This window comes from Choloepus didactylus, chromosome 2 (genome assembly GCF_015220235.1).
Source record: "Choloepus didactylus isolate mChoDid1 chromosome 2, mChoDid1.pri, whole genome shotgun sequence".
Taxonomy (NCBI): Eukaryota; Metazoa; Chordata; class Mammalia; order Pilosa; family Megalonychidae; genus Choloepus; species Choloepus didactylus.
The window spans coordinates 226,156,535-226,169,717 of record NC_051308.1 but is presented as its reverse complement, the minus strand read 5'-3'; the positions used below and the strand labels follow the sequence as shown (position 1 = coordinate 226,169,717).

Genomic DNA, 13,183 nt, shown 5'->3' with positions numbered 1-13,183 from the left:
CCGTCCCTCAAGGGAAGCCCTGGGCCGCCGTGCTGTGCCGGGGTGCTTTCAGCCTGATGCAAAGATGGCCGAATGGGGCGTCTCCACACCCCCCTCCTCACACAGTTCCTCCTTCCCAGCTCCGGGACAACTGACGGGGCTCTGGGCTGTGGGCACGGCCCCAGGCAGGAGTTTATCCAGCCCTCCAGGGAGCCAGCTGCTAGCCGTGGGGTTTCTTTCTGCTTCTGGCTCTCCCCTCTGTTCCCCCATCCCCGAGGGTATCTGCAGCGGTCTATCTTCCAGGCCAGACACCGAGAGGCCGGCCCAGCCCCCTCTTGCTGTGTTTTACTGCGTGGTTCTCACTATTGCAGCTGCAGCCGCTCCTGGGTTTTTCCCTTTTTTTTTTTTTAAAAGAGCCCGTTGGTCTCCAAACGCCAAACCCTGGCTTTCCCAGACCGCCGCGTGGCTGCAGGTCTTCCAGCCAGCTTACTCACTTGTTTCAGAGTGCAGACTCTCAGTTTCACCAAGTATACGGCCTCTGTGCAACTAGAAGACCTTGTCCAGCTGGCTCATCGCTGTAACCGATATTCTGGGTCACTTTCTGTTTTTTTTCTAGTGTTTTTAACAGAGGTGTATTTTTGCCCTGTCTCACCTAGCCACCATCTTAGTTTCTCTGGATTGATAATTATGTAGACTGACAGACAGATAGATACACAGATAGATGCACAGACAGATAGATCGAGATTGATAGAATGATGAGTAGATAGCTAGAATGATATGGCAACTTTTAAAAATTGGTCGATCTGGGTATCTGGGGGCATGGTGGTATGTTGGAGTTCTCTGCAAGGGATTTGTATTCTGTTTGTAACTGTCCTATCAGTTTGAAAGTATTTTGAAGTAATTTTTCTTTTTGAAGAAGAGACTTTGTTTTATTCATGCCGGAACAGTCTGGCACAGAAAAGTGTAATAAAAATTTGACCTGTTATTGAATGTTGGACAGATACATTGTTGCCAATTTTCTGTTATTAAAACTAACCCTGATATGAACATCATCGCACACCCATCTTTTTGTACCTCTCTGATAGGACAATTTCCTCAGTGTTGAATCCCTGGGTCAAAGACTATGAACAGTTTTAAAGACTTAATGTACTTAATGAAATTGCCCTTGGGGAAAGTGGTACCAATTTTACTCTCATTACTCATTCAATGATCATATGATAAATATGTGTGGCGTTTATACTCTGTTCCAGGTACCATGCAAGGCACGGGGAATATTCTGAGAAGACAGTTCTCAGGGGTCTGAAATCTAATTGAATGACACAGTCATGTATATATCCAATAACAATAAGGCATGATAGATGTGAGTCCAGAGTGATAACGAAGCCCAAAGGAAGAGGACCTAATTCAGTCTTGCTTGGAAAGGGGGTGCTGTCTAAGGAGGGTGGGAGTTCTTTCAGCCTGCATCAGCTACCTCCACCAATTCTGGATATTACCTTAAAAAAGAAGTTGCCGTTTTTATAGTTTAAACTTATATTTTACTTCTTAAAATGCTGTTTGATTGCTAGTGAGGTTGAAGATTTCTCTCATGCTTATTAACCATTTCTACTTCTTCTTTTGAACATTTTCCCATTGGGATGTCAGTGTTTTTCTCAAGAATTTGAAGTGTTCTTTATAGGTAAGGATAACCTTATTCCTATTATTTTGTGGCAAATATATTCTGCTAGTTTGTAGTTTGATTTCAAATTTTGTGTGGGGTTTTTTTTAAAACAACTTTATCAAGGTATAATTTACATCTGATAAAATAGACCCAGTGTAAGTGTACAATTCAATGATTTTTTAGTAAAATGTATAGTTATAAGTAGATACAAGTGTAAATATGTAGTAAAGTTTTAGAGTTAGGCAGGATGTTTTTATATATGCAATTTTTTCACTTTATGTGGTCATATTTTATATATTTTTTTAAGCTCTAACTTTTGTATAGCTCGAAAATACCAGTAAACAAATTTATTCACATTTTCTTTGGGACCCAATTCCATAATCAATTGTTTATTCTCATGTCTGGAACACTGGGAGGAGGCATACAGTTATGGAAAAAAAATCAAATTAGATTTTTTTTTTCCCATATGAAGAGACCGTAGGTATGAAAAGCAAAGATGCAGGGGCTTAATTGTTCAGTTTCACTGCTGGTTATCAACTTGCAACCATCTGACACGGTTAGCACACAGCTTGGAGGTATGTGGGAGAATTAGGTGACATGGAGCCCATGGTGAGAAGTTTAAACTGTTCTCAATCCTGATTTAGGGCAAGATGATCTCTGTCTTAGGATTGTCTGAGGTCTTGAATTTTCTCTCTTTGGTCTCTGTGTTTAGAGAGTGTTCCACTTTAGATGTTTGTCTTTCTCCTTTTCCTTCATCTAAGTCTGACTCTACCTCTTTGGTGATAATCTGATGGAAAGGAAGGTTACTGTTCCATTCCCCCTTCTAATGGGTGTTTCAGTGTAGATCCTTCCCTTGATGATCAAAACATTCTTGGCTTTGGTCATTCTCTGTACGGCCGTCTCAGTCCCTCCCATTGGGGACCAGTATCCTCTGCAACACCCCACCAGACAGAAAGACGAAATTACCTAAGTTTGCCTTTCCCTCCTGGACTTTCACTCAGTGAAGTAGGTGTTATTATTCTTATTTTCAGTTGAGGAGCTGAGGCTAAGAGAGGATGTTCTAGTTTGTTAATGCTGCGGAATGCAAAACACCAGAGATGGATTGGCTTTTATAAAAAGGGGGTTTATTTTGCTACACAGTTACAGTCTTAAGGCCATAAAGTGTCCAAGGTAACACATCAGTAATTGGGTACCTTCAGTGGAGGATGGCCAATGGCGTCCGGAAAACCTCTGTTGGCTGGGAAGGCACGTGGCTGGCGTCTGCTCCAAAGTTCTGGTTTCAGAATGGCTTTCTCCCAGGATGTTCCTCTCTAGCAAGCTTGCGCCTCTTCAAAACGTCACTCACAGCTGCACTGAGTTCCCTCTGCCCGTCAGTTCATTTATATGGCTCCACTGATCAAGTTAGACCCACCCTGAATGGGCAGAGCAACACCTCCATGGAAATTATCCAAGCAGAGTCATCACCCACAGCTGGGTGGGGCACATTCCAAAGAAACACTCAAAGAATTACAATCTAATCGACACTGATAACATCTGCCCACGCAAGATTACATCAAAGATAATGGCATTTGGGGGACACAATATATTCAAACTGGCAGAGAGAATAAAGGATTTCCTCAGGAGCCCCAGGTTGAAAGCTGCCCAACTAAACCCATGCCCTGTTTGGGGAATTCCCCAGTGAGGGGCCAAGTCTGCCTCATACTACAGACGCTGTAGAGTCAGCACATGTTTCCCAGGCTCCCACACAGTTGAGGTGTGCACCTGTGAGCCAGGCTTCACCATTCACATGACCTTCTCCATACTCAGCCCGGAGAGCTGGAGCCACAAAGAAGCAGGGACCACAGGGGTCTCTTCCTGGTGACTGAGGTAGTCACAAGAGTGGCACAAGAGTTTAGTTGGGGCAGTAAAGCCTAATAAACTTTAAAAGTCAGAGAACGCAAATAACTAAGTGCTCATTGCTATAGGAATTGCTGGTACTTAAATATCTTTAAATGGTCCTGGTATGTCACCTCCATTTGACAGACATGGACAATGAGGCCCACAGAGATGTAATCACTTACCTGGTCAGTGACAACATCAGGGCGGAAACTGGCGAGTGCTGACTTTCAATTCTGGTGTGTGTATGCGATTTTACTGCCTTTTCCAGTTAACTGAATGTTCTAATTACTTGCACTTGTTTACTGATTTATGTGCTTAGCTTGCAGGGGTATTATGGGGCATGTAGAAGGTGCTGTAATGGATAGTGGAGTGGAAAGAGGATGGGCTTTGGAGTCAGAGGTAGGTTTTAATCCTTGTTGCTGCCACTTTCTAGATATGGCTATGAACTCTTGGGCGGTTTACTTAGTTTCCCTGAACCTCAATGTTCTCACCCAAAGATAAGGATAATATGAAATGTAGTAATATGTGTAAAGTGTCTAGCTTTACACATAGGTGATCAATAAATAGAGTGCTAATATCCTTTTTCATGTCCATGAGGGCAGACAATTAAGAGTTCATCAGTAAGAGTATTTTGCTTAGTACCAGACATGAACATAACTCCATCTCTGCTTTTAGGGACCCAAGTTCAGGAAACAATGCATATTAAGAAAATAAAAAAAAATTAAACCTTAGATATTTTACAGAAATTGAGGAGACTAGTCAGGGCTGCTATGTATGGATGTCCAGGTTGTAAACCACCCAACATTAGGGGTATAGTTTACACATACTATAATGTGAATGGTGCCTGTGGATTTGTTCAGTGCACAGCTTGGATAGTTTTGTGTGGTGATCCTGGGGATAATAGCTAGTTAATAGTCTTCAATGAAAAACTGGGTATTTTGTAACAAGGAGAGCAGAAAGCAATTAAAGATGTTTTGGGATTTTATGGTTGGAAGGATCCTTGGAGATTATCTAGTTTGACCCTCCCCCACCCCCATCCCCCATATTCCAGATGAGGAAACTGAGATCTAGAAAGGGAAAGGGAAAGGGACATATTTCATCCAGAACAAAACTGGGACAAAAACTATGCCTCTAGGCTCTTTGATAATTGCCCTTTGTGTTATATGAACATTTTTCTTTATTTGTAGGAGTTAGTATTCCATACCATATCTTAAAACCTTCATAGACAAGGAAGGCTTGTGGCTACTTTGCTTCTTCTAACCTTTTTCGGGAACAAACTCAGGATGGCCAAGCAGAAATTTGTTTAGTTCTGGGGCTGTGCACTTCAGGGTCTTGTAAGTTTTCTCAGGGTGAACAATTTCTGTTGAGCTACACCCCTCGAAAGCATTTTGTTTGTTTCTGTCTTTGGCTCGATATTAACTGGTAAGCTAAGTGGTTTGTTACTACCCTCACCCAGGCTGCTAGCTTGGTAGTAATCTGAGAACAGCATTTCTGGAGGCCAGCTGAATGCACCTTTGTCGTGTCCTATGGTGAGTTGACAAACTGCTTCAAATTTTAATTCAGAATCAAATGGGGGAGATCCTTAGTGGGGACCATGGGAGGTTGTAGGAAGCCAATATTGAACAGTAGATGTCTTGGCTTCGAATTAGTGGCCAACTCTGCACTGCCAATTCATTTTCCCTATCCTATATAGCCAAGTTTCAGTCAGTAAGTGGAAATGTGGGAGGCAAAATACCATTAGGAGCTGTGGGGAAGCCAGGAAGAATCAAACTCAGGACAGGTTAGTTGGTCTCTGTCGGTGGTATAGACTAGAGGAGTTCAGAGAATGGAAAGAGCCCTGAAGACTGGCACCTTTAGGAGAGGCTGAGTGGAGGAACTAAACCTGACTATGCCTTGGAAAAAGGCCTTGGTTTGCAGCAGAGGAGGTGGAAAAGAAGAAGAGGTGGGGACTGCATTTTGGGTGGGGAAAATTACAAGCTCAAAGGCTAGAGGGAGAAATATACAGGGGGTATTTGGGAAATGAAATATGGATCAATCTAACTGGAGTAGTGAGAAGTTATGAAAGGAGGTTTAGCCTAGTTTAAGTAGGTCCTTGATCCCAAAGCTATGGGGTTTTGGATTAACTCTGAAGACAATGGAGACCTGTGAAAGGTTTATGAATAAGAACATTATAAGATGAAAGCAGTGTTGATAATTAACTTCATTTTAGTCACTGGCTTATAGAAAGGATTGTGATTGAACTGAGAGAGATGAATGAAGAGATGCATTTATATCTCACTTTTTGAGGAAAGAGTGGGTCTTTGTGCAAAGGATTATTGTGTATTCTTTGGGAGGAAAGCACAGATTTTACAGTGTTCTTGTTTGAAAGTTAAATATGGATGGAAGAATAAGATTGGATGCTGAGCAACCAAAGGGGTAGACTCTGCTAGTCATTTGTCTATTGCTTTCAGTCCTCACCTGCCCTTCTGTGCTTTGCTATGTATCAGAGAGACACAAACTGTATTTTCCAGACTCCCTTGCTGGCTGGTTTCTGCTTAGCTTCTGCCAGTGAAAACCAATGGTGGGATAGTGGAAGATGGAGGGAGGAGAGAATTGACTCCTTTCCTACTTCTGGTTTCTGGTGACATCTTTGGCAGTGGTGGCTGCAATGCAGCAGAGGTGACAGCACTGGGGATGGTGATGGTTTTGGCTCTGGTGACAGTAGCAGCAATGGATCTGGGTGGATCTGGGTGGTGGCTACAGGGGCAGGGAGCAGTGACCTGCAAGTGTAGGCTCCTGGGTTCCTGCTCAGGCAACTGGCCTCCAACAGCCCCCAGGAGCCTTAGCGACACTGCGCCTCTGGGCTTTGGGGTAATGATACTGCCACTTACCAACCTCTTTTCTACTGAAGTAGCCCCTCCCCTGCTGGTTTGAAAAAAATTACCATTTCTTATGTTTGCGCGCCCACTTCTTCATGTTTATTCAGAAGAAGCTTGCTGCTTTGCAAGAAAAGTTATTGTTTCCTTTTTCTTTGCAGCACCTGCTAAGGCTGGCTCTGACCAGTTCTAGCCATTGAGTATGCTAAGCCTCCATTTTAAGACCAAGCATGATTTGCAACAGAACGTGTTCAGTTTAACCACGCCCTTTAACCCGAATTGGATTAGCCCACGTCATCTCACCCTGTCCTTAGCCACTGCCTTAGGTCCGCCTTCTCCAGACAGTATAAAACCCCAGGCTCCGTTTCGTTCTGGGAGCTGATATGAGGTTTTTCCTTCTGGTACTCTTGCTAGTCAATACCAGTAAACCCTTTCTCTCGACATTCTGTTGTCAGGACATTGGTGCATCTGCAGACAAGCCTGCTTTTAATGGCAGTAGTAACAGTTTTGCTCCTCCATCCTAGGGTGATTATGGTTTCCGGAAGTTACTAATCTTTGAGTATTTTCACCTCCCTCTTTTGCTCCTCCAAATTCTTCTAATTCTCTAAACTTTAATTCCCATGAGATGCCCCTTCTCCTGAGCAACCACCCACCACCCTCCCTCGCTGTGTCAGTGACCCTGCCGTACGCTCCTGTAAATCCTGGTTCTTACCCCATCCGAATATGGATCCCATTTAACATGACGCGTCTTTGCATGTCTAGCAGTCTCCCTAGTCTATAAAATCCTCGAGGGCATTTTGAATCTAGTCTATCTCTTATGTTTAGCAGATAAGAAAACAAGGTGAAATAACTTGTCTAAGGTTTATCGTGAGTTAGTTAATGAAACCAGGCTACTACTCAAGTTTTCTGATTTCTAATCCAGGATTCTGTCTGTTAACAAAGGGCTTTAAGGGATCTGGTATAGCCAGTTGAATGCTGGCAAATGTTTGACAACCTGCTCTCTAAAAACAGACAAAAAGCCGGATATGTAGCCCTTGTTGGTTTCTGTGGAACAAATACTTTCATCATGGCTTATTTCAAGGTGCCAGGGGGATACCACTGAATGTAAGAGGCAGTTTAAGCTGGCTCCAGCACATCACTGAGTATAGCCCCTTAATTAAGACAGAAAGATGACCAGACTTCCCAGGTTCTAATCTGAAGAAACTGCATTCTGTCTGTGTTCTTCAAGGTTTGTAGCGCTCAAAGCTCCAGCCCCTCAGAAAGTGGCTGTTGCCAGAAGATGCTAAAATCTGGCAATGAAATGATGCAAATGGTTAGAAATAAAAATAAAAGAGCCCAAAGGATGGACCTGCTGAAAATATGACAAGATGGAAAACTCATATGAATAGAAAGAGCTGTTCATTGTCATGCATTGGAAAACAAAAGCCAGTGATTGTGAGAATTAGATTAAGTTTAGCTTTCACACAGGGTGGGGCAGTTAAGAAATTGGTAGAAGGTTAAAAAGACAAACTGTAATCCACAGTCAGTCCCCCTGCTTATCCGCCCACTATCCACAGTCAGTCCCCCTGCTTATCTGCCCACTATCTACTGTCCTTGCAAGGTGGAGACTCGGGGTAGAGTTTCCTTAAACAGCTTCATAAGTTGTTACCAAACTAGCTCAGACTGGCTCTGCAGCTCAAGAACAAAGGAAAGAGGGGTGGAGACTTGTTTCAAACCTTCCAACTTTGCACTTTTTTTCAAATGTTTCCAATTTGGGCTGGCTGCATGTTTCAAATTTGGGCGGGCTAGTTAGGCTTGTGGAATAGAATATAACCTCTGAAGTATCCAGCCAATGGAGAAACAGGGGAGGGACTTGCAGTTAGGTGTAGGGAATAAATACTGCTGGGTCTATTGTTCTGCGCGCCAACCCCCACATTTTGGTTGGGTGCCTGTTCTTGCAAGACCGTGAATAAATTCGTTTCTTCTCCACAATTGGGTGAATGTTTATTCCTTTTTAGGAATAGTGCTTGTTTCTCACAGTGATGAGCTCTACAAAGATGAGTTAATGAAACAAATACAAGTCACTGAAGCTTGTAGCAGGCCCAGTTCAACTGTCATCACTTCTCAGGCAGAAAGAATTCCCGCTTCCTCCCCCAAAACACTTAATACACCAAAAGATCTAATACTCAGTTGCTTTTTTATTTTTAGAATCGCCTACAGAATACATACAAACTCCCTAGCTTGGCAGACAAGGCCTTTTACCAAATGCATTTTTCAAAGGCGATGGGGTGGGACAATGGAAAGAACCCAGGCTTCGGGGCTTGATCAGCTCTGGGTTCGACTCCTGCATCACCACTTACTACCCCGCCCCGCGTCTCATTTAACACACACATTAACCCTACAAGGTTAGAATTACCTTCATTTTGTGGATAGAAAAGTGAAGTTCAGAGAAGTCCTTGCATTCATTCAACGATGTAGATCATGCACCTGCTATGTGCACCTGGAGATAGAGCACGAACAAAACAGACACAAGTCCCTCCCTCATGCAGCTGACATTAACAAGATAAAAACAAGGTAAGTAAGTAAAAATCTAGTGTGCCAGGTGGTGCTAAGTGCCCTGGAGAAAAAGAAAGTGGAGGAGGGCTGGGCAGGGGGGAGGGGACGTTGCAATTTGACTTAAGATGATCAGAGTAGGGCTTATGAGAAGGTGACCTCCGAGCAACGACAAGGAGGAGGCGAGGGAGTGGGCCATGTCGATAACTCATCCAGACTTGCCTGAGGTTGCTAGTAAGTGATGGAGCAGTCGCTGGAATCATGGTTTGTCTGGCTGTAAAGCCAGTGCTCATTTCCGCAGGTCTCTTTTTTTTTTTTTTAATGATGGTACATTCCAATTTAATTATTCCTGTAACTTACTGTATGATATGGATAGCCACAAAGACGTGATGGCTTTTATTATACACAGGTTGTATACTGTAATACAAGAAGCAGATATTGAACATTGAACACTAAACATGGTAAAACTGCAAATCAAACCATTTAGATTTATTAAATGGTTAATCTAACTCATGGGTCAGTAACTTTCAGTGATATTCTACTGCCAATTTCACAAACGTTATAGTATCTAGCACAATAATTATATTTGATGTCAGTGTTAAGAAAATACCCAAGTTGTCAAGCCACCAATGCTCTTTTGTAAATTTCAAAAACAACAGCAGCAACAAAAACATCACAGACAGGTGGCAATCCCAAGTGTTAGCAGAGACAAAAGCAAACCAATATTGTTAAAAGCATATTGTATAAAGGAACAGAAATCCACTTTGCAAAGCAAATTTGCTTTCTGGGTCTCTTAGGCAATGCAGAAAACAATATGGAAAGGGAAGGAAGGCATAGACGAACTTCAAACACTACAAAATAAATTATAACTCATACACTGAATCAAAAAGAATTGTTCAGTATTCCCCACTTGTGCTTAGGTTAGTAGTAGTCTATTTCCGAACTCCAATATATCACCACAGACTAAGTGATCCACAGGTCTCTTTTGTCAATAAACAGTGCAGCTGTCCTCCAAGCAGGAAGTGTGTGTGTGTGGTTTTATGAGATATATTGGCCTGCTGTTTCCTTTCTTGTACTGTCTTTATCTGGTTTTGATGTCAGGCTATGCTGGCCTCATTGAGGGAGTTGGGAAGTGTTCTTTCTGCCTTCTGTTTTCTGGAAGAGATCATAGAGAATTGGTTTCATTTCTTCCTTAAATGTTTGGGAGAATTCATCAGTGTGGTCTGGTGCTTTCTGTTTTGGAAGGTTATTAAATATTGATTCAATTTCTTTAATAGATATGGGCCTATTCAGATTATCTGTTTCTCCCTGTGTGAGTTTTAACAGATATGTCTTTCAAGGAGTTGATCCATTTCATCTAAGTTATCAAATTTGTGGGCATAGATTTATTCATAATGTTCCTTTATTATCCTTATTATCCTTTTAACATCCATGGAATCAATAGAGAGATGCTCCCTCTTTTGCTTCCAATATTAGTAATTGTGTCTTTCTTTCTTTCTTGGGTAACCTGGCTTGCAGATCATATTATTGATCTTTTCAAAGAAGTGGCTTTTGTTTTTGTTGATTTTTATTATTGTTTTCCTGTTTTCAAACTCACTGACTTCTGCTCTACTTTTTGTTATTCCTTTTCTTCTGCTTGCTTTAGGTTTATATTGCTCTTCTTTCTCTAGTTTTCCTAAGTTGGAAGCTTAGATGATTGATTTTAAATCTTTCTTCTTTGTGTGTTTTCTATGAATGTGTTTTATTTCCGTGGGCTGATCCTGCGGGACCCAAGTATCCCTACCAACACCTTCCAGGGGCCAAGGCCACACATTGTTGGTTTCCATGGAAACCTGGCAACTTTTTAATCACTCACCCTGCCCTGGGCCCAGCACCACATTCCACTGGCTTTATTTGTGTGCCTTGGAGCCCTGCCAGCGCTGGGCCTGGGACAGGTTGCCATGGAGATCTCCTCATTCTTTCCAGATAGTAACTTTGTCAAGGATGTTACTGTCAAATAGCTGGGGCCTGCTCTCAGCCCACAGGAGGCTGAACTACTCATTCTCTCAGCCCCTGAATTTGTACAAACTAAACCCTGGGAGAGAAAGACTAGTGGGGAGTGTGTGCTTGGTGCCCCTCCCCCCACCCCCCCTGCTTTAGAGATGGGGGTGGCTTTGTTTCGTGTACTGGGTCAACTCCTTTGAGTGGCTATATTTCAGTGTGTTCAGGGACAGGGTGTGCTTCTGAGAGCCCTCCTGAAACAGAACATTTTTTAAAAGCTCAACTTTATTGAGGAATACAATAAAATGCAACCATTTTAAGTTTGATGAATTCTGACAATGTTTAACCTGGGTAATGACCACCACAATTGCTATATAAAACTTTTCCAGCACCCTGAAGTTTCCTCATGTGGCTTTGTGGCTCTTCCACCCCTGATCCCAGGCAACCACCGACCTGCTGCCTATCACCACAGATGAGCTTTACCTTTTCTAGAATTTCATATAAATGAAATTCATCCAGCACATATGCTCTGTGGCTGGTTTCTTTTGCTCGGCATAATGTTTTTGAGATTCATCTGTGTGATTGCTTATCTCACTAGTTCATGCCTTTTTATTGCTGCTTCCATTATATGGAGAGACCACAGTCTGTTTATCTTCTCTGCTGTTAATGGATGTTTGCAGTTGTTTCCAGTTTTTGGCTGTTGCAAATAAAGCTGCTATGGACATGTGTGTATAAGGCTTTGTGTGGTTGTATACTTTCATTTCTCTTGGGTAATACCTGAAATGGAATGGGTTTTATGGTAAGTGCGTGTTTAACTTTATGAGAAACTGCCAAACTGGGAAACAGCATGTTTGAAGCATCCCTGGATGAAATTGGTTTTTGCCCACAGGGACTGGAACTACTGATGCCTTGTTACAAGGGCACAGAGGGGATTTCAAGGTACAGGAAAGGAGAACAGGGTCTTTTATCAGGGAGTAACTTGCTTGCCTGTATGGGAGAGTCCCCGAGCACCTCCTGGAAGCTGAGAGACCAGCTGGGCGAGCCAGGTAGTGGCCATAATGGGTGATGTTTGAGGACAATGGGGTAACTAGGCTGAGGGGAATTATGAGTACCTTTGAAGGATGTGTGTGTGTGGGTTGGTGGGGGGTCGGGGTCACAGGTCCCCAAAATCTCAACACAAAGTGATCAACAGTTCCCTTTAGGGCAGCTGGCTTTTCTGTCGCATTCATCACTCTTTTCTATCCACTGTTGTCCAGGTGGAAGGACGGTAGAGAGGAACTTGTATTTACCACTTGTCTATTCCGTGCTGGGCGATTGACATACTCATCTCATTTAATCCTCAGAGAGGTAGGTGAGGTAGGTGCTTTTCCTCCAGTTTTTGCAACCAAAAATGTATATTTAAAATGCAGTTTTATTGAGATATATTCACACACTGTACAAACCATCTGAAGTATACACTCACTGGCTCACAGTATCATCACATAGTTGTGTATACATCCCCATGATCAGCGAATCAGGGGAGGGCTGGGCGCCCAGGTCAATGTCATGATGACAGCATGGGAAGGTGACTAGTGGGACTGGTGCCTCAGGGCAGGAGTGGTTTGAGCATTTGAGAGTATTAAGAGTATTTTAGCGGTCACAACCAAGGCATACAGGGAACTTTGTTCAAAAGCAAGATATGCAGCCCGGGGCAGATGGATGCAGGCTGAGAACATGGCAGAGCCCACCTCCCCCATCAGGAGCCCCTGGGGAGATGCAAGAGGGGGCAGCTGGCGTTCTGTTCTGTTACATGTGTCACCTGTTGAGACCGGGATCTTTGCATCTGTTGGTGGGCCCTTATTTGTGCATGTAAACTGCAGAATCAAACCTCTGAGCTATTGTGGCAGTTCTTGGAGATTGTTCACTCATAAATCCCTTTATCTGGGGATCACTGTCATCACTGACTTCTTGAATGAAATGTGGTGGTTGTGGTGGTATTTTGGAGGTGGGAAGTATGCAGCCTGGGGTGGAGGGATGGGTAGGTGGAGGGATGGGTGGGTGGAGTGGGGGACAGATTGGGGGTGATGAACTGGAGGAAAATATTTTTGGTTCTGCTTTGCATTTCCCCTGAGATGTCTTGGGACAAACTTTCACCATCCTCAGGGGCAGGTATCTGTCGGGAAATGTTGGCAAAACAGAAGCCCTGCAAGAGTTAGGGTGAAAGCAGAAACATTCTTACACCACTCTCCTCCTCTACCCAACAGGGTGTTGGAATACTTTTAGGGAGACTGCCTCCTCCCAACGTCTATTCTCTCTAACGGAT

At 43.2% G+C, this 13,183-nt stretch overlaps 1 long non-coding RNA gene across 2 annotated transcripts in view; it reads left to right on the top strand.

The window, feature by feature from the left end:
* The first annotated feature begins 4,984 nt into the window (after positions 1–4,984).
* LOC119527782 overlaps positions 4,985–13,183 on the top strand; it is a 74,958-nt gene continuing 66,759 nt past the window's right edge. The window contains exons 1-2 of one of the 2 annotated variants that reach the window (XR_005215470.1): positions 4,985–5,043; positions 12,138–12,228. This is a non-coding gene — a long non-coding RNA (uncharacterized LOC119527782). Of the gene's footprint in view, positions 5,044–12,137; positions 12,238–13,183 lie in introns of both variants that reach the window. The other variant, XR_005215469.1, reaches the window with a different exon arrangement.